The sequence below is a fragment of the Nicotiana attenuata genome, unplaced genomic scaffold (assembly GCF_001879085.1).
Source record: "Nicotiana attenuata strain UT unplaced genomic scaffold, NIATTr2, whole genome shotgun sequence".
NCBI lineage: Eukaryota > Viridiplantae > Streptophyta > Magnoliopsida > Solanales > Solanaceae > Nicotiana > Nicotiana attenuata.
In genome coordinates this window covers 224,325-245,742 of record NW_017670373.1, presented here as the reverse complement: position 1 = coordinate 245,742, position 21,418 = coordinate 224,325, and positions in this window count along the sequence as shown.

Below are 21,418 nucleotides of genomic sequence, written 5' to 3'. Positions count from 1 at the left end.
CCCAACAAGGAATTGGGATGGACCCATGAGAAATGGTAGTCCCAATTAACGGGTTAAACCTCGAGAGAGTAATCACCCCACTTGAACCCTAGTTGCTTGGTTTAATTGGCCTACCCAATTGGTCTCGAGAGAGTCAATTGGGCAAAATCACTCTCTCTACCGAGAGGTGTGAGAGTGGCTACAATTGTGCAACGGTTATAGCATAAGCCCCAAACATGTCAATCTATCCTTAGTAGCATCTACCCGTTAATTAGCCACCTAGGCAATGCCACGACCCTAGTGCCTTTCTCTATATTAATTACAACTTAGCAATATTCTCGTAGCATAATTTAGCTTCAATCATTAGTCTTATAATAGTAGATATAAAAATCAAAACCAAGGATGTTTGAAGTGATATTAGAAGCACAACTGCAATTCTAGACTAAACAGACAATACAACTCCATTACTAGCTCCCTGTGGAAATTCGATCCCGAACCACTATTCGGGTAAAAGCTGTTGCAACCCGCTCTTCCTACCTTAGTGTAGTGTTGAGTCGGCAGCGATCAACAGGAACTGGCAGATCACCTAGCCGAAAACCCCGTGGATGAAGAATACGAACCCCTAAAAAAATATTTTCCTGGCGAAGAGGTGTCATTCATAGGAGAAGATATTGCAGAATCCTATGACGGGTGGAGGATGTTTTTCGATGGAGCAACAAATTTCAAAGGAGTCGGCATAGGGGCAGTCCTAGTATCAGAAACCGGTCAGCATTATCCATTGTCTGCCAAACTCAGGTTCCCGTGCACCAACAATATGGCCGATTACGAAGCCTACATCTTAGGGATCAAGATGGCCATTGACATGAACATCCAAGAGTTGCTAGTAATTGGGGACTCAGACCTACTCATACATCAGGTACGAGGAGAATGGGCAACCAAAAATTCCAAGATACTCCCTTATCTGCACCATGTGCAGGAGTTGAGAAAGAGGTTCACAAAGACAGAGTTCCGGCATGTTCCCAGAATCCAGAATGAATTTGCCGATGCATTGACTACCCTATCATCCATGATACAGCATCCGGATACGAACTTCATTGACCCTATTCCGGTGAAAATCCATAATCAACCAGCTTACTGTGCTCATGTCGAAGAAGAAGTAGATGGAAAACCTTGGTTTCACGACATCAAGGAATATTTGGCAGAAGGAGAATACCCAGAGCTTGCAAATACTACTCAGAAGCGCACACTTCGAATATTGTCCAACAATTTCTTTCACAACGGAGGAATCCTGTATAGGAGGACTCCGGATTTGGGATTACTAAGGTGTGTCGACGCAAAGGAAGCATCTAAACTGCTAGAGGAAATTCATGTCGGGACCTGTGGTCCACATATGAACGGTTTTGTCTTAGAAAAGAAGATCCTCCGAGCTGGTTACTTCTAGATGACTATGGAGACGGACTTCACCCAGTACGTCCGGAAATGCCACCGCTGCCAGATACATGCAGACATGATAAAGGTGCCACCAAATGAGCTTAACGCAACCTGCTCACCATGGCATTTCGCCGCTTGGGGAATGGATGTTATTGGTCCAATCGAGTCGGCCGCTTCCAACGGGCACAGATTCATCCTAGTGGCAATTGACTATTTTACCAAATGGGTCGAAGCAGCGTCTTACAAAGCAGTGACTAAGAAGGTCGTGGCAGACTTTGTCCGCGACCGTATTGTTTGTCGATTCGGGATTCCAGAGTCAATCATTACTGATAATGGCTCCAACCTCAATAGTGACTTAATGAAAGTTATGTGTGACACCTTCAAGATCAAACACAAGAATTCCACAGCCAACAGACCTCAGATGAACGGAGCTGTAGAAGTCGTCAACAAGAATATTAAGAAGACACTAAGGAAAATGATAGAGAAGCATAAGCAGTGGCACGAGAAGCTATCATTTGCTTTACTGGGGTACCGCACCACAGTCCTCACATCAACTGGGGCAACTCCCTATATGCATGTTTATGGTACAGAGGCAGTCATTCCCGCCGAAGTAGAAATTCCTTTCTTAAGGATCATACAAGAAGCTGAGCTCGACGATGCAGAATGGGTGAAAAGTCGTTACGAGCAGCTAGCTCTTATAGATGGAAAGAGAATGAATGCAGTTTGCCACGGTCAGCTTTATCAGAACCGAATGTCCAGAGCCTTCGACAAGAGAGTCAAACCAAGACGTTTCACACCAGGGCAGCTGGTGTTACAGAAAATTTTCCCGCATCAAGATGAAGACAAAGGGAAATTCTCTCCCAATTGGCAGGGTCCCTACATGGTTCATCGGGTTCTGACAGGAAGAGCCCTTATACTTGCAGAAATGGATGGAGAAGTTTGGCCAAAACCAATCAATTCAGATGCAGTCAAGCGCTACTATGTGTAATTTTATGCTTTCCTATGTGATGTAATTTGAACTACGTCTGACCTGATTCCCGTTTAAGAGGGGATACGCAAGCAACCATCAGAAGCAGCAACCCAGTAAACTGGGGCAGAATTTTGAGGAGGACCCTCAAAATTCCGAAGTGAGAGAGGTTGCAATGTCCTAAACCACGTCACAGTCGTCGGTTCATCTAAAAACTATTTCTTAAATATATACTCATGTCATATTATTTACAAACTCATACATGTTTGTTACCAGAATTGCTCTGTTTAGCAACGCTACCCCCAATGATACGCACAATATCACCAAAACAGAGCCAATCAGGTCAAGCAAAGTCAGCGGGGACACGAACTAACCTTTCCCCTTTTACAAAACTCACGATCTTTCTTTGGATGCAGGCACCCGAGTCGCAAAATCATAGAATATATTATACACTCATACTATTCAGGAATACAACTCTCAGAACCGTCACACCTATTCACAGTTGCTATCCGCACACAATATCCCCAGCAGCCACAATATCACAATTAGCTATCAGCTAAGGAAATTTTATTACTATTCCCCTTTTATCTCTTGCATAAGGCTACCATTCTGCCTTTCGAGACTAAGCTTTGTCTCCATCTGCATTCTTGCATTGCAGAAGGCTACCATTCTTCCTTCCGAGACTAAGCTCTGTCTCCATCTGCATTTTTGCATTGCATAAGGCTACCATTCTGCCTTCCGAGGTTAAGCTCTACCTCCACCTGCATTGGCTGAAAGATCGCCACTTTATTTACACCTGCATCGGCTGAAAGATCGCCACTTTACCTCCACCTGCATCGGCTGAAAGATCGCCACTTTATTTACATCTTGCATGGCTGAAAGATCGCCACTTTATTTACTTCTTGCATGACTGAAAGATCGCCACTTGTTGCATTTCATGGGCTAAAAGATCGCCAATCTGTCTAAAGGTGTCATTGTTCGGAGGCACCATTTTCATAGCCCGAGAACGTCATGTCATGGCCTGAGGACCCCTTTTAATCTCTTGCATATCATTATTCAAAGGCATCATAGTTTGGAGGCATCATTCTCATAGCCCGAGAGCATCATTTCATAGCCTGCGAATCCTTTATTATACGCTTCATGGCCCGAGACATCATGGTCTGAGGACGTCATCCTAACCGTCCAAAGACAGCATTCATGGTCCGACGGAAAATTGCATCATGTTTAAATCTCCGCACAATATACACTTGTAATGCTTATTTGCAGGTAAACCGGCAAGCAACGGCCATCTCAGCAGGGGCGATCCCGCTCCAGTTCCCGCAGCCCTATTATACTTTAACCATCCATCCGAACCTAAATATCGCGTCCGTTCTTGAAAAATCTCCATCGGCATATTCCGCTGACGGATCGTGAACTACATATGGCCTGATTCCTATAAAACCAGGGATATGTAGGCAGCTCAGGAACCAGAGCACGGTCAACCTCTTCAAACCATTTCGTTCGGTCAAATTGGCCATCATATCTTTACCCGACAACTCTTTCATCCTTCCCGGGTATAGAGGGGCAGCTGTTGATACCCAATTTTTTCCCGTATATTTTTTATATGCAAAATACTTTCAAAATAGCATATGTATGCGTATACAAGTATGTCCAAATGTTTTATTATTTTTTCCTAATTTTAAAAAAAAATTAAATCAATTTATTTTCCTATTTTATCAATAAAAAATCAATAATTATTCCCCAAATTATCATTTTGGTGATTCATTTATTGTATTTTAATATTTATACCAAATATAGCTAAGGTAATTTTTGCACATTTTTTACAAATTTATTTTGTATTTTAAAGCTAAATTGCATATAATTGCAATATTAGCCTATTTTAAGAATTAATTGCGTTTATAATTACAAAATTGATTCCAGTATTTTTTATTTAATATTTACATATTATTAATCAACTTAGTACCTTTAATTTTGTTTCCAGAAAGTATTTTACTATTTTTTATAAATAAAAAGGGGAAAAGTGGCTATTTAAACACTAGCTCTACTTATTTCAATTTTAGCCTAAATCACCCCCCCCCCCAATTAAACCCAATTTCAATCCCCAAATTGCCCGGCCCAATTCTTAAATTACCCGCCCCTGACCCAGTTAAATATAACCCGCCCGGCTCCCCGTTTAATCCAGGTCGTTGATCAAAATGATCAACGGCTACGCTTTATTTTTTCCTTTTTTAATTTACCAACCCCCCTAACCCTAATCATTTTCACCAGCCTGCCGCCTCTGAAACCCTCCACTCTCTCAAACTCTCTCGAATATTCTCAAACCATCTCCGCCCTAAAATCCACCGGAATCTATGGCCTCCAAGGCTACGAGAGTCCTACACCGGCCTCCTATGGCTCCTACGTACATGATCTCTGAAGATTCAAGGCATGACCTTGAAGGTTCATACCCATACCTCTGTCGATTCGGAGTTCCACGGTCATCTCCGGCGTTGCTCCGGCGTACCATGATTGTTTAAGCCTGATTCTGACCTCTCCGACTCAGATCGGTGACCTTTCAAAGCCTTTCTCATCTCTAGGGTTCTTCTGAAACCCTAACTCTTCGAGATTTTCTCCGATTTCTTTAGATCCGTTGTGTATCTATGCTTTCCCTAAGCTTTCAAATAATTTCCCTAACTTTTCTTTCAAAAATTCTTTCAAAACCTTTCTTTTCGGATCTAGGGTTTTCTGAAAATGTTCAAGTGTTTTCTGACTTTCTTTTCTTTCGAGTGTATTTGCCTCTGTGTTGTTCTTGTATTCTCTTTTACCATGTTTCTTATATGCTTCTCTTACTGTGTTTTCCTATATTATGGTCTCGTATGCTTTTCTACTGTGCTCCTATGTTTTTCTTCTATCACGTTCTTGTATGTTCTTCTACTGTGTTCTCGGATGCTTTTCTACTATGTTCTGGTATTTTCTTCTACCATGTTCTGGTATGTTTCGCCTACTATATTTTTTACTGTGTTCTTAATGTTTTACTATTTGCCTTCTACTGAACCTTGTTTAAGTTTCTTCTAAAAGATCCTCTTAAGCATGCTTTCCTACTGTTCTTAACAGTCTTTTCTCATTATGCTTCGAATTAGTTTCTTTCACTCTGTTTGCTTTGAACCATTCTACTGTGTTTGCATGTTACTTTGCTATCATGTTTCTCATGAATTCTATTGCTGAAAGAAGCATGCTAGAAGTTTCAGTTCTTTTCGGAAACCCCTAAACAAGTTTTCGATTCAATTGCTTGCCCTCTCATCTTTGCTTCGTGATTTGCTTGAACTAGGGTTTTTATTTTAGAACCCCTAACTCTTTCAAACCAGCTTTGAGTTTGGATATCCGTGTTTGCATATGATTCTGGATTTTTACTAAACTCTTCTACACTGGATTTTCTATTGATGACATGACAATTTTCTTTCATGCTTAACATGTTCGTATGCTCCTTATATATGAGGAACTTCCCTTTAAAGTGGTTTTTCAAACTTGTGATTAATTCAGAATNGGTTCCCATGCACCAACATAATTGCCGAGTACGGCGTATTGACATGAACGTTCAAGAGTTGCTAGTAATTGGGGATTCAGATCTGCTCATACACCAGGTTCGAGAAGAATGGGAAACCAAGAACTCCAAGATGCTCCCTTATCTGCATCATGTACAGGAGTTGAGGAAGAGGTTCACAAAGATAGAATTCCGACATGTTCCCAGAATCCAGAATGAGTTCGCCGATGCGTTGGCTACCCTGTCATCCATGATACAACATCCGGATAAAAACTTCATTGATCCCATTCCAGTAAAGATCCATGATCAGCCAACTTACTGTGCTCATGTCGAGGAAGAAGCAGACGGAAAACCTTGGTTTCATGATATCAAGGAGTACTTGGCAAAAGGAGAATACCCAGAACTTGCAAACACTACTCAGAAGCGCACACTTCGAAGGTTGTCCAATAATTTCTTTCACAGCGGAGGAATCCTATATAGGAGGACTCCTGATTTGGGATTATTAAGGTGTATCGACGCAAAAAAGCATCCAGGCTGTTAGAGGAAATTCATGCCGGGACCTGCCGTCCACATATAAACGGTTTTGCTTTAGCAAAGAAGATACTCCGGGCTGGTTACTTCTGGATGACTATAGAGACAGACTGCATCCAGTATGTCCGGAAATGCCATCGCTGTCAGATACATGCAGACATGATCAAAGTACCCCCAAACGAGCTTAATGCAACAAGCTCACCATGGCCATTCGTCGCCTGGGGAATGGATGTTATCGGACCAATCGAACCTGCCGCATCAAAGGGACACAGGTTTATCCTAGTGGCAATTGATTATTTCACCAAATGGGTCGAAGCAGCATCTTACAAAGCAGTAACCAAGAAGGTCGTGGCAGACTTTGTGCGCGACCGCATCGTTTGTCGATTCGGGATTCCAGAGTCAATCATCACTGATAATGGCTCCAACCTCAACAGTGACCTGATGAAGGCTATGTGTGAAACCTTCAAGATCAAACACAAGAATTCTACAGCCTACAGGCCTCAGATGAACGGAGCCGTAGAGGCCGCCAACAAGAATATTAAGAAAATACTAAGGAAAATGATAGAAAAGCATAAGCAGTGGCACGAGAAGCTATCATTTGCTTTATTGGGGTATCGCACCACAGTTCGCATATCAACCGGGGCAACCCCCTATATGCTGGTTTATGGTACGGAGGCGGTCATTCTCGCCGAGGTGGAAATTCCCTCCTTAAGGATCATACAGGAAGCAGAACTCGACGGCGCAGAGTGGGTGAAAAGTCGTTACGAGCAGCTAGCTCTTATAGATGGGAAGAGAATGAATGCAGTTTGCCACGGTCAGCTTTATCAGAACTGAATGTCCAGAGCCTTCAACAAGAGAGTCAAGCCGAGACAATTCACACCGGGGCAGCTGGTGTTAAAGAAAATTTTCCCGCATCAAGATGAAGCCAAAGGGAAATTTTCTCCTAACTGGCAGGGTCCATACATGGTTCACCGGGTTCTAACAGGAGGAGCCCTTATACTTGCAGAAATGGACGGAGAAGTTTGGCCAAAACCGATCAATTCAGATGCAGTCAAGCGTTACTATGTGTAATCTTATGTTTTCCTATATGATGTAATTTGAACTACGTCTGACCTGATTCTGTTTAAGAGGGGATATGTAGGCAGCCTTAAGGGTTCGGTCACAATTCAATAAAATTTTCATTTCCCCCGAAATTGGAAACTGGGGCAGAATTTTGAGGAGGACCCTCAAAATTCCGAAGTAATTTCAGCCGATCATCGCTAGCAGCAGTCAGAAAAGTCAACCCATTAAACTGGGGTAGAATTTTGAGGAAGGCCCTCAAAATTCCGTAGCAGGAGAGGTGGCAATGTCCTGAACCACGTCACAGTCGTCGGTTCATCTAAAAAGCTATTTCTTAACTATATACGTATGTCATATCTTTTTATAAAATCATGCATGTTTATTATCAAAGCTGCTTTGTTTAGCAACGCTACCCCATTGATACATACCGATATCACCGAAACAGAGCCGAGCAGGTCAAGCAAAGTCAGTAGGGATACGAACTAACCTTCCCCCTTTACAAAACTCACGATTTTTCTTTGGATGCAGGCACCCGAGTCGCCAAATCATCAAGCATATTATACACTCATATTTTTCAGGAACACAACTCTCAGAACCATCGCACCTATTCACAGTGGCTATCCGCACATAATATCCCCAGCAACCACAATATCACAATCAGCTAAGAAAACTCTATTACCATTTATCTCTTGCATATGGCTACTATTCTGCCTTCCGAGACTAAGCACTGTCTCCATCTGCATTTCCTGCATTGCATAAGGCTACTATTCTGCTTTCCGAGACTAAGCACTATCTCCATATGCATCTCGCATTGCATAAGGCTACCATTCTGCCTTTCGAGACTAAGTACTGTCTCCATCTGCATTTTGCATTGCATAAGGCTACTATTCTGCCTTCCGAGACTAAGCACTGTCTCCATCTGCATCTCCTGCATTGCATAAGGCTACCATTCTACCTTTCGAGACTAAACACTGTCTCCATCTGCATCTCCTGCATTGCATAAGGCTACTATTCTGCCTTCCGAGGTTAAGCTCTACCTCCATCTGCATGGCTGAAAGATCGCCGCTTCATTTACATTTGCACGGCTGAAAGATCTCCACTTTATTTACATTTGGATGGCTGAAAGATCGCCACTTTATTTACATTTGCATGGATGAAAGATCGCCGCTTCATTTACATTTGCACGGTTGAAAGATCGCCACTTTATTTACATTTGCACGGCTGAAAGATCGCCACTTTATTTACATTTGCACGGCTGAAAGATCACCACTTTATTACATCTGCATGGCTGAAAGATCACCACTTTATTTATATCTGCATGGCTGAAAGATCGCCACTTTATTTACATCTACATGGCTAATAGATCGCCACCTATTGCATTTCATGGGCTGAAAGATCGTCACCTACTGCATTTCATGGGCTGAAAGATCGCCAAATCATCCGAGGGCGTCATCGTTCGAAGGCACCATTTTCATAGCCCGAGAACACCATGCTATGGCCTGAGGATCCCTTTAATCTTTTGCATATCATTATTCAAAGGCATCATGGTTCGGAGGCATCATTCTCATAGTCCGAGAGCATCATTTCATAGCCTGCGAATCCTTTATTATATGCTTCATGGCCTAGGACGTCATGGTCTGAAGACGTCATCCTAACCATCCAAAGACAGCATTCATGGTCCGACGGGAACTTGCATCATGTTTAAATTTACGCACGATATATGCTTGTATGGCTCATTTGCAGGTAAACCAGCGAGCAACGGCCGTCTCGGCAGGAGAATTCCGCTCTAGTTCCCTCAGCCCTACTAAACCTTGACTATTCATCCCAACCTGAATATTGCGTCCGTTCTTGAAAGGTCTCCATCGGCATACTCTGCCGACGGATCCTGAACTAGATACGGCCTGATTCCTGTAAGACTAGGGATATGTAGGCAGCTCAGGAACCAGAGCACGGTCAAATCTCTTCAAACCATTTTATTCGGTCAAAATTGGCCATCGTATCTTTACCCGACAACTCTTTCATCCTTCCTGGGTAAAGAGGGGCAGCTGTTGATACCCAATTTTTCCATGTATATTTTTATATACAAACTACCTTTCAAATAGCATAGGAACGCATATATAAGTATGTCCAAGAATTTTCCTATTTTTTTCTTTAATTTTTTAAAGATTTTTAAATCGATTTTATTGCCCTATTTCACCAGTAAAAAACCAATAATTATTCCCCAAATTATTATTTTTTGATTCACTTATTGTATTCTCATATTTATACCAAAATATAGCTAAGGTAAGCTTTGCACATTTTTTACAAATTTATTTAGTATTTTTAAAGCTAAATTACATATAATTGTAATATTAGCCTATTTAAAGAATTAATTACGTTTATAATTACAAAATTGATTCCAGTATTCTTTTATTTAATATTTACATATTATTAGTCAATTTAGTGCCTTTAATTTTGTTTCCAGAAATTATTTTACTATTTTTTATAAATAAAAAGGGAAAAGTGGCTATTTAAACACTAGCCCTACTTATTTCAATTTTAGCCTAAATCAGCTCCCCAATTAAACCCAATTTCAATCCCAAGTTGCCCGACCCAATTCTTAAGTTACCCGCCCCTGACCCAATTAAATACAACCCGCCCTGCTCCCCGTTTAATCCAGGTCGTTGATCAAAATGATCAACGGCCACGCTTCATTCTTTCCTTTTTTAATTTACCAACCCCCCTTAACCCTAATCATTTTCACCAGCCCGCCGCCTCTGAAACCCCCCACTCTCTCAAACTCTCTCGAATATTCTCAAACCCTAGCCGCCTCTTACAATCTCCGCCCTGAAATCCACCGGAATCTATGGCCTCCAAGGCTACGAGAGTCCTACACCGGCCTCCTATGGCTCCTACGTGCACGATCTCTGAAGATTCAAGGCCTGACCTAGAAGGTTCATACCCAGACCTCTGTCTATTCGGAGTTCCATGGTCATCTCCGACGTTGCTCCGGCGTACCATGGTTGTTGAAGCCTGATTCTGACCTCTCCGACTTAGATCGGTGACCTTTCAAAGCCTTTCTCATCTCTAGGGTTCTTCTGAAACCCTAACCCTTCGAGGTTTTCTCCGATTTCTTTAGATCCATTGTGTATCTACGCTTTCCCTGAGCTTTCAAACGATTTTCCTAACTTTTCTTTCAAAAATCACTTTCAAAACCTTTCTTTTCCGATCTAGGATTTTCTGAAAATGTTCAAGTGTTTTCTGACTTTCTTTTCTTTCGTGTGTATTTGCCTCTGTGTTGTTCTTGTATTCTCTTTTACCATGTTTCTTATATACTTCTCTTACTGTGTTTTCCTATATTATGGTCTCGTATGCTTTTTTACTGTGCTCCTATGTTTCTCTTCTATCACGTTCTTGTATGTTCTTCTACTGTGTTCTCGTATGCTTTTCTATTATGTTCTGGTATTTTCTTCTACCATGTTCTGGTATGTTTCGCCTACTATATTTTTTACTGTGTTCTTAATGTTTTACTATTTTCCTTCTACTGAACCTTGTTTAAGTTTCTTCTAAAAGATCCTCTTAAGCATGCTTTCCTACTGTTCTTAACAGTCTTTTCTCATTATGCTTCGAATTAGTTTCTTCCACTCTGTTTGCTTCGAACCATTCTACTGTGTTTGCATGTTACTTTGCTATCATGTTTCTCATGAGTTCTGTTGCTGAAAGAAGTGTGTTAGAAGTTTCAGTTCTTTTCTGAAACCCCTAAACATGTTTTCGATTCAATTGCTTGCCCTCTCATCTTTGCTTCGTGATTTGATTGAACTAGGGTTTTATTTTAGAACCCCTAACTCTTTCAGACCAACTTCGAGTTTGGACATCCGTGTTTGCATATGATTCTGGATTTTTACTAATCTCTTCTACACTGGATTTTCTATTGATGACATGACAATTTTCTTTCATGCTTAACATGTTCGTATGCTCCTTATATATGAGGAACTCCCCCTTAAAGTGGTTTTCAAACTTGTGATTAATTCAGAATCCCTTCTAAATAGGTCTAATTATATTGATTCCCTTTCCATTGTTTGCTGATTTCCCTTAAGTTAAAAACCTTTCCCATCTTTTTGACTCGGTTCATTCATACAAATCTCAGACCTTGTGATGTACTGGTTGTTAATTGATTTCCTTACCTTATTTGTACAAACCGTGTACTTCAAAACCCTGTTATTAAATAACCTTTTTATGTATGTGCCCTTAATTGCATGTTGTGCACAAAGTGTTTATTCAATTTCTTTCCTTAATTGGTTTTCACCCGTTTGAATCTGAATCCCTTAATTAAAGGGAGTCTTGTGTAATTGATTGACAATCAGTTCTTCAACTATTTTCTTACCTTATTTCTGCCTGATTTTTACACTATAAAAGGCACGCCCCTTTTTCACAAACACACGATTAACAATCCTTCACGACACACTTCACAATCCTTCTAAATTCTTACTTACACATAATATTACTCTCTCTTCTTGTCTGCATTGTGGCTTTTACAAGACTACTGCATTTTCTCTATTTGTTTCTTTGAAACTGGTATGTCCTAATTTAAGCTTCGGCATCATCATAATGTGTTTATTTACAGCTTTTGTATCCATGTCTACTTTACTATTTCTGTAGAGTTCAACATTTAAATTAAGTATGCTCACATCTTTCTGCTTGTTTCTGTTGTGAATCCTTGCTCCCCTACCCTATTACCCCTATGTGTTTGTGAGTTGTGACTTAAGGCATGGCAATGTGAGTTGTTGCCCATGAATTAAGTTTGAACCAATGGAGTCTTAACCTCCATATAAACAGGCTGGAGGGTGTGCCAGCATATCCCATTGTTGGGTGTGCCCATCAGCCTGCTTTTCTTTTGCTCTTGAAAATTCCCCCATGCCGTAGCCCCTATGTGTATTAATGTGAATTGCTTCCCTCTTCCTTTCCCCTTTCAGAATTCCACTTCTACACTTACACTCTCTCTTAGTTCCTAAGTTCTGCCCCCCCCCCCCTCTTGTTTGCCTTACCTTGGGACCTTGAGTTCCCTCTGAACTTGGGCACTTGAGGGCTGGCCTTTCCACACTGCACTATGTCTTAATCTGGTATTGTATTTGGGGTGTAAGCACTGCCCGGAGTTCATGTGAGACTCTTAGGGAACTTTGACACACCCCAAATGGGAGAAAGGCTTTGAAATCTGATCTCTTGGGGTTGGTTTACTTCATACTTCAGACTGAAAGTCTGAATCAGGCTCTCCTTGGTTGTACTTTTAATTTCTGATGTATTTTTCTTTACTTTACTTCTTTGGGCTGTAATAACTTTGTAATAAAACTCTTGGGGATGGCTAGTGAAAAGGGAAGGGTAACCATGCATGCAAAAAGTGGTAGATAACCTGCCTATAGGAATTTCTAATTTCAGCATCCTCATATGTAGATAACATGTCTATAGGATTTCTGCATTCTCATATATAGATACCATGTCTATAGGATGCACATGCATGTAGAAAATATGCCTATAAGTCCTTTTTGATTCTTGCATATCCACTTCTCACTGGGCAAATATGTTTATAGGTCTTAATAACCAAATGCAATCAGATGTCATGTTCATATAAAATCCAGCATTTAAATGTCATGCCTATAGGGTTTCTACATTTTTACTATGTCTATAAATGTGTTCTAAAGTCGACAAACGCATAGAAAGCATGCCTATAGGAGTTAATCAAATCTGAATCGCCTCACTCGTTCATAAGTCTAAAATCAGCAATAATAATGTATTACTAGCTGCAGAGCTTATGATCTTTTTGCTAAAATTCGCCCTTCTTTAATAACTGACTATCAGTACGTAATCAGCTCGAATCCTTGTTTCTGAAATCTGTAGATATAATGCCTATAGGACCCTCGTCCAACACTTAGGCAAGCCCTAGGATAAGTCTTATAAACTGAATCAGAATTTATTAACTACAACCAGCAGGCAGGCCTGATTCAGGATTCTTATTTGAACTATGTAATAAATCAGTCTGCCTCAAATCTTAAGTTTTAATTAGACCTTAAACAGTACGTGCAAGACGTGCTAAACTATGTGCTTTCTTTGGTTTAAAAGAGGTCTGTCTGAGCCCTTTTATTTGTTTATATGCTTCCCCAAACTTGCTATATGTGTTTTGTTTGTTGCCTTAGTATTTTTACATTTTGAAACCACAAATAAGCCCAACATCTCCTCCCTTTAGGACTAGTAGTCCCAAGTACCTCCGGGATTGATAGGATTGGGGGCGGGTAATAGGATGCAATAAGTAAACGAGACCATTCCGCGCTTTAATACCTTAACGGGGTGGGAAAGGGTAGATATGGATATGATGACCACGCGATAACATCACGCGTAGCCCCTCACTGAGGAGTGATTACCGGATGTTGTGTGGGGTGATCCATATTATTAATAAACCTAGGACCCCCTTCCCTTTGTTCTTTGTTTCTTTTTTAAATCTTTTAAAAATATTTCTTCTAAGAAAAAATCATCTCATGGAAGTTGGCCTTGGTGGCCCAATACCCAGAGTCTTGAAAACTGAGAAGGGCATTAAATTGATGTTTGCCCCTAGATCACATAAAGCTTTGGCAAAGTCTGCACTATCGATAGTGCAGGGGATAGTGAAAGCACCGGGATCCTCTAATTTCGGGGCCATTGAATGTACTATGGCACTAACTTGGTGGGTCATGTTGATAGTTTCACAGTCCATTGATCTTTTCTTTGTAACCAAATCTTTCATGAATTTAGCATAACCAGGCATTTGCTCCAAAGCCTCCACCAAAGGCACGTTGATGGATAAGCTCTTCATCATGTCAATGAACTTTTTGAATTGGTTCTCACTTTTTTTCTTGGCTAGCCTCTGAGGATAGGGGGAGGTGGCCTAGGTAAAGGTGCCTTGGCTTTTGGCACAACCGGCTCCGGCATGTCAATTACGTGCTCCCTAGACGGGTTCACGGCCTCTTGAGTTTCCACCTCGGTTTCATTAATGCCAATCCTCACTTCATTGTTCACATTGTCATCAACCACATCTTCAACTACCAAAGGAACCGCATCTTCTTGCAACTCAACATCATCATCAACAACTTGCTTTTATTTCTAGGCATTCACATCACCGCCTCTCCCACTTCGAGTTGTAACCGCTATGACATGGTTGTTCCCACCCTTTGGGTTCACTACCGTATCACTTGGTAGGACACCCTTCGGGCGAGTATTCAATGATTGAGAGATTTGGCCTAATTGCACCTCCAAATTTCTGATAGAGATATTGTGGGAAGTCAATTGTGCATCCGAATCCGCATTCTTCTTCATCATCTGTTCGAACATCATTTCGATTCTACCCATATCATTACCCGAAGAACTAGAACCTTGAGAAGGGAAAGGGGGTGGATTGTTCGGTTGTTGGTACATTGGGGGCCTTTGAAAGCCTTGCCCTCGGTTTCCTTGATTTTCATTATTCCATCCACCTTGATTATTGTTGCCACCCCAATTGTTGTTATTACCATTCCAATTCCCTTGGTTGCCTTGATTGTCCCAGTTGTTATTTTGGTTGTTGGTCCCCCAATTACCACTGTTTTGTTGTTGATTGCCCCAATTACCTTGAGGTCTCCACTGTTGTTGGTTTGAAGAGTTGCCCTGTTGGCCTTGAAAATTGTTCACATACTGTACCTCTTTATTTTGCTCATCATAGCCATCACAATCATCACCAAATTGCTCAGAATTCCCTTGGTTTTGTTGCCTTCCTTGCCTTCTCTTGTTGGTAAGCATATTAACACCTTCCATAGCATTCACTTGGCGAGGGTTTTGGACTTGTTGCAATTGTGCCTTAGCCAATTGGTTCATAGTAGTTGTCAACTCCGCTATAGCTTGCCCATGGTCGTGTAATTCCTTATGCAAATGAATAACCGTAGGGTCACCTTGAGAAACATTGGCTCTACTTTGCCATGCGGAGGATGTATCCGCCATCTCATCAAGAATCTCACAAGGTTCGTCATAGGGCAACTTCATGAAATTACCCCCAGCCAATTGATTGACTATGCATTGATTTGTAGTATTGATGCCCCGGTAGAAGGTTTGTTGTATCATTGCCTCCGTCATATCATTATTGGGGCATTCCTTCACCATCGTTCTAAACCGCTCCCAAATCTCATGCAAAGGTTCCGTGGGTTCTTGCTTGAATGCCAATATCTCATCTCGAAGTGCCTCCATGTGCCCGGGTGAGAAAAATTTAGCAATAAACTTATCCGCCAACTCATCCCAAGTTGTGATGGAATGGTTGGGGAGTCTCTCTAGCCAATCAAGTGCTTTCCCCCGAAGTAAGAATGGGAAAAGCCTCAACCTAAGAGCATCCTCGTCCGACCACCTGAACTGGGCACCCTTCTGGGTCAACCTGGTCATTGTCGCAACCCCCTTTTTCCCCTCTTTGCATCGGGAGATACGGTTTATGACATTTTGGGTATAGGGCAACTCGTTCCTTTTGGGAACTGGGTTTTGCATTTGAAGAGTCGCCACCTAATGATTTATGGTGCATTAGGACACCTACAAGGTTCACTTCTAAGTTTGCTTGATAACCAGAGATAGGGTAAGGGCTTGAAATTATCCTAAGGGGAAGGTGTTAGGCACCCCTCAGGATCCACTAGTGTGGTTCCCGGCCAAACAGTTCTTTGTGAATTTGGTGCAATTAACATGTAAACAGATAAGGCTCGAGTAAGAGGGGATTTTAATACACGAATGTCTGAAAGTAAAACAGAGTTTTAAAAAAAGCAAACATTAAAAGGCTGATTTTGAAAAGAAGTTACAATTCTGTAAATATTTAAAGAAAAGGAAAGAGGAGGGGGAGGTCCTAGGTTTATTTGTAATATGGATCACATCAATGCAATACCCGGTAATCACTCCTCAAAAGAGGGGCTACACGTGGTATTAGTGCATCGGTCATCATATCCATATCTACCCTTCCCACCCCGTTAAGGTACTAAAGCGCGGATTGGTCTCGACCACTATTGCATGCTATTACACGTCCCATTCCTATCAGTCCCGGAGGCACTTAGGACTACTATTCCTAAAGGGAAGGGATATTAGGCTGACTTTGAAGTTTCAAAGGTGAAAAAACTAAGGCAACATACAAAACACATAGGACTGCACATTAAAAGGGAGAAGCACATAAAACATTGAAGGCTCATATATACCTCCTCAAACAAAGTAACCAAATAGCATGACTCAAACAACAATCAAGGTCTGAATCTAAAAGGTACTAAGGCAAGGGGAGTTTAAGTTGTTGAAGCAGACCAATTTATTACGTAACTTAGATAAGAAGTCCGAATCAGGCCTGCCTACTGGTTGTAGCGATTACTAGTTAACAGAAGCGGGCTCAGTTTTTATTTGTTGTTATTACCTAAGGCTTGCCTAAGTGTTTGGGTGAGATCTTATGAACATGATATCTATTACTGATTCGGAATGTGGCAAAGCAGTAACAAATTTAAAACGAGCGGTTTGAGATCCTATAGGCATGCTTGCTAATCGTGTTAAATAAGGAGATTAGGTTATTTAAAAAAACTGGTTCAGAATAAAACTGATTTTAAATTAGGCTAGTTTCAGATTCTACAGATGGTGATATCCACTATTGCTGATTTTAATCCCTATAAACGATGATATCTAATATTGCTGATTTTAATCCCTATAGACATGATATCTAATTGAATGTGGAATGGAAACAGGCAGGATTTTACTTGGGAATTCCTACAGGCATGATTTCTATACATTATATTGAACATGATATCCGCTTATAGCCGTTTAGATCCTAAAGCATGGTGTCTAAGTGTGGTAACAAACACGCAGAATTTTAAACAAGTCCTATGGGCAGGTTATCTAAATGTAGAGTCAAACATGCAGAATTTATTAGAGGACTGATCCTATAGGCATGGTGTCTAAATGTAAAGTCTAACATGCAAAATTTAAAGTAAATCCTATAGACATGGTGTCTAAATGCAAAGTTGAGCGTGCAGAATAAAAGAAAAACAAGTCTTATAGGCATGTTTTCTACCCTTCTAACAGACGAACATGCATAATTACCCCTCCCTTTTCCACTAGCCAACCCCGAGTGTTTATTACAAACCAAAATAATGAATTACATCAGAATAAATGTAAAAGAAGAGGTTACAACCAGAGGAAGCCTGATTCTTGACTTCCTCTCTGAGTTAGGGAATAAACCACCTCAAAAAGCCATTTGTTTCAAAGTCTTTCCCAGACCTGGTGTTTGTCAGAGTTCCCTAAGGGTCTCAAAGGACCCCAAGAAGTGCTTACACCCATGTTTGCAGAACCAGATAGAGATGAGTGCAGTGTGGAAGGGCCAGCCCTTATGTGTCCAAGTTCAGAGGGAACTCATGGGTCCCAAGGCAAGGCTCACACAAGAGGGGCAGAACTTAAGTCTAAGAATATGGCGAAAGTGCAGGAATAGAGATTTAAAACTGAGTGGAGAATAAAGAGGGGTAGGGTGATGGGAAAAGTAGTAGTAAAACACAGAATAAGCATTTCCATACAAAGGGGTCAGGGGTTTGGGAATACATTACAAAGAGCATATATCCTTGGGCAGGAATCAGGTTTGGGCATGCACAGCAATAGATGGTGATGGCATGCCCATAAATCAACCAGAACACATAACATGTAGAGGGGATATGGGGGTTATGACTCCAAGGGGGTCAGGTTTGGGTCATGCATAGCAATGTCCAATGCTGCCATGCCCCAAACCAACCAAAGATACCAAACACATAGGGGATATGGGGGTTTAGGACTCATAAGTCATAATAATTGACTGACGGAATTCATACATAAGAAAGCATTGATTCAGAATAGAAAAGGCAGATTACAGCATGCTTAGTAATGGAACTTGATTAAACACAAGCAGGAAACAAGCAAGGGTGAAGGAAATAGTAAAGAAATATGTTGTTGTTAATGCTGAAATTTAGATAGAACATACCAGTAAAGATGCAAATGCAGAAAGAAAAAAGTAAGCAAGCTTCCCACAGCCTAGCCTTGGCTTTCAGCCGGCTAGGTAAGGCAGTAACACAAGTAGCAATAGAGAAAAGGAGAGAGTTTTAGTGAAGTGTGTGTTCTGAACTCAAGTATTTTATTCCTTGTGTTCGCCCTTGAAAGAAGAGGGGTGCAGAGTATTTATAGCCTTTTGAAAACATGTGAGAAATAAGGTAATAAGTAAAGTTCAATACAAATATGGAAACAATCAACAGTCAGAATCAATCAACCAAGTGATTCACCTTTAATTGAGGAATCACTTGTTTAACGGGGCTAACAGATTCAAAATAAGGAAAGAAAATCAGTTTGTAGGCAAACTGATTATTACCATAAAAGAAGTAGTAAAAACATTAAGTAAGCAATCGAGTCTAAGTATAGAAATATATTTATTTTGGAAAAAGACTCAACAAGGCAAAATAAGGATAGGGATCAATTAACTTTAACAGGCGATTGAAATTAGAGTTCACAAAAGAAAAGTTTTGAAATCAGTCCCAAGATTGAAGATCAATCAAAGAAGGAACCTCAGCATATAAATAGAGTGAACAACACCAGACATGCGAGGCCAAACCTATTGGCAAAAGAAACAGCATGCAATAGTAGCACAAAGTTCAGTAGATAGAAAATAATCGAAGCACAATAATCAAGTAGGTCAAGTCACATTGAATCAATAGTGAAGAGAAACAGAGTATGAGAGGCATGCAAAGGGTCTCGCAGTAGCAGATGAGAAAACCCTTTTGAAAAGTTAGGGTTTCAAGCAGTGTCGAGTTTTAAAGATAGTAAAATCCCAGAATCAGAGGACTCACATAAAGAAAGAGGTTCTGAAACAAGGAACTTTCAAATCGAGTCAGGTATTCACACGAACAGTGTCAAACCCAAAGACATAGGTTTTCTTCAACAATAGAGATTAAAAGATGATAAACCAATAAATCGAACAAATACTAGCAAACAGTTTAAGAAATCGAATGATCCCAAAAGAAATTAGGGTTTTAACAACAATCGAGTTTAAAGATGATAAACAGACAAATCAAACAGCTACAAGCAAACAGTCTCAGAAACTCGAATGAACCCAAAGGTTAGGGTTTACAACATGCTAAACTCATATAGGAGAACGACATGAGCAAAACATCAGAAACACGTTAAAATCAGAGAAGAGGTTTCAAATAATTTAAAAGAAGAACCCTAATCGGAAAAGATGAAGAATCTTTTTGAAAGCAAAGTTAAAGAAGCTTCGAGAAGTTGCTTAAAAGTTCATGGCAATCATAGATCTAAGGTAGATCTGAAAGAAATCGAAAAGTCTCAGAGATTAGGGTTTCAGAAGAACTTAAAAGCAACGAGAAAAGCCTTGAAAGTTACCGATCTAAACAGGAGAGTCAAAGGTCTGACTCGAATGGCCATGGATGGCCGGAGAAAGGTCAGAAATGACCGTAAAAGGTTATCGAGCAAGCACTGGACCAAATCCCTTCAGAGTCTGGTCACGAGACCACAGAACCAAACACGTAGAAGCCATGGAAGGCTGGTATAGGTCTCAGATGACCTCGGAAGGCCGTGGATTAGGGTGGATTAGGGTGGCGGCGGCTAGGGTTTGGGGGTGTTGCAGAGAGTGTTTGAGAGGGAAGGGGTTCTAAGGCGGCGGATTGTGAGAAATGATAGGGTTTAGGGGGTCGTTTGGAATTAATTAAGGCAAGGGTGATTATTGGCCGTTGATCTGAATGATCAACGACCTGGATTAAAACGGGCAAGTGGGGCGGGTTATGAAACTGGGTTTGGGTCGGTCTTAATTGAAATTGGGTCGGGGTTCAATTGGGTTCAATTGGGGTCAGAATTGGGCTATAATTGAAATGAAATTAGGCTAACATTTAAATAGCCAATTTTCCCTATTTAATTTATAAAAAATAATAAATTAATTTATGGAAATAAATTAAAGGTACTAAAATAATTTATAACACACAATTGACTATTTAAAAATACAGGACTTAATTTTTATGAATATAAACGTAATTAATCCTTAAAGAGACTAATGTTGCAATTATACAATTTTAGCCTAAAAAAATACTACATAATTTTGTAAAGATATGCAAAAAATCCCTTAGCTGTATTTTAGCATAAACATAAAAGCTCAACAAATGAATCACCAAAAAGAAAATTTTAGAAATAATTATTGGATTTTTTATGGATAAAAATAGGGGGATAAATTGATTTAAAAATCTTTAAAATTAAGGAAAAATAAGGAAATGCTTGGATATACTTCTTCGGATCAATCTGAATACCCTCTGCTGAAACCACATGACCCAAGAAAGCAACTGAACTCAACCCGAACTCACACTTCGAAAACTTAGCATATAACTGACTATCTCTCAGAGTTTGAAGAACCACTCTCAGATGCTGCTCGTGCTCCTCCCGGCTGCGGGAATAGATCAAAATATCATCAATGAAGACTATCACGAACGAATCCAAGTAAGTCCTGAACACTCGGTTCATCAAATCCATAAAAGTTGTTGGGGCATTTGTCAACCCGAATGACATCACCAAGAACTCATAATGCCCGTACCGAGTGCGGAAAGCTGTCTTAGGGACATCGGATGCCCTAATCCTCAATTGATGGTAGCCAGATCTCAAGTCAATCTTCGAAAATACCTTGGCACCCTGAAGCTGATCAAACAAATCATCAATCCTCGGCAATGGATACTTATTCTTGATTGTAACCTTATTCAACTGCCGGTAATCAATACACATTCTCATCGACCCGTCCTTCTTCTTAACAAACAACACCGCCGCACCCCAAGGCGAAACATTAGGTCTAATGAAACCCTTCTGAAGCAAGTCTTGCAACTGCTCCTTCAACTCTTTCAACTCAGGCGGGGCCATACGATACGGCAGAATAGAAATGGGTTGAGTGC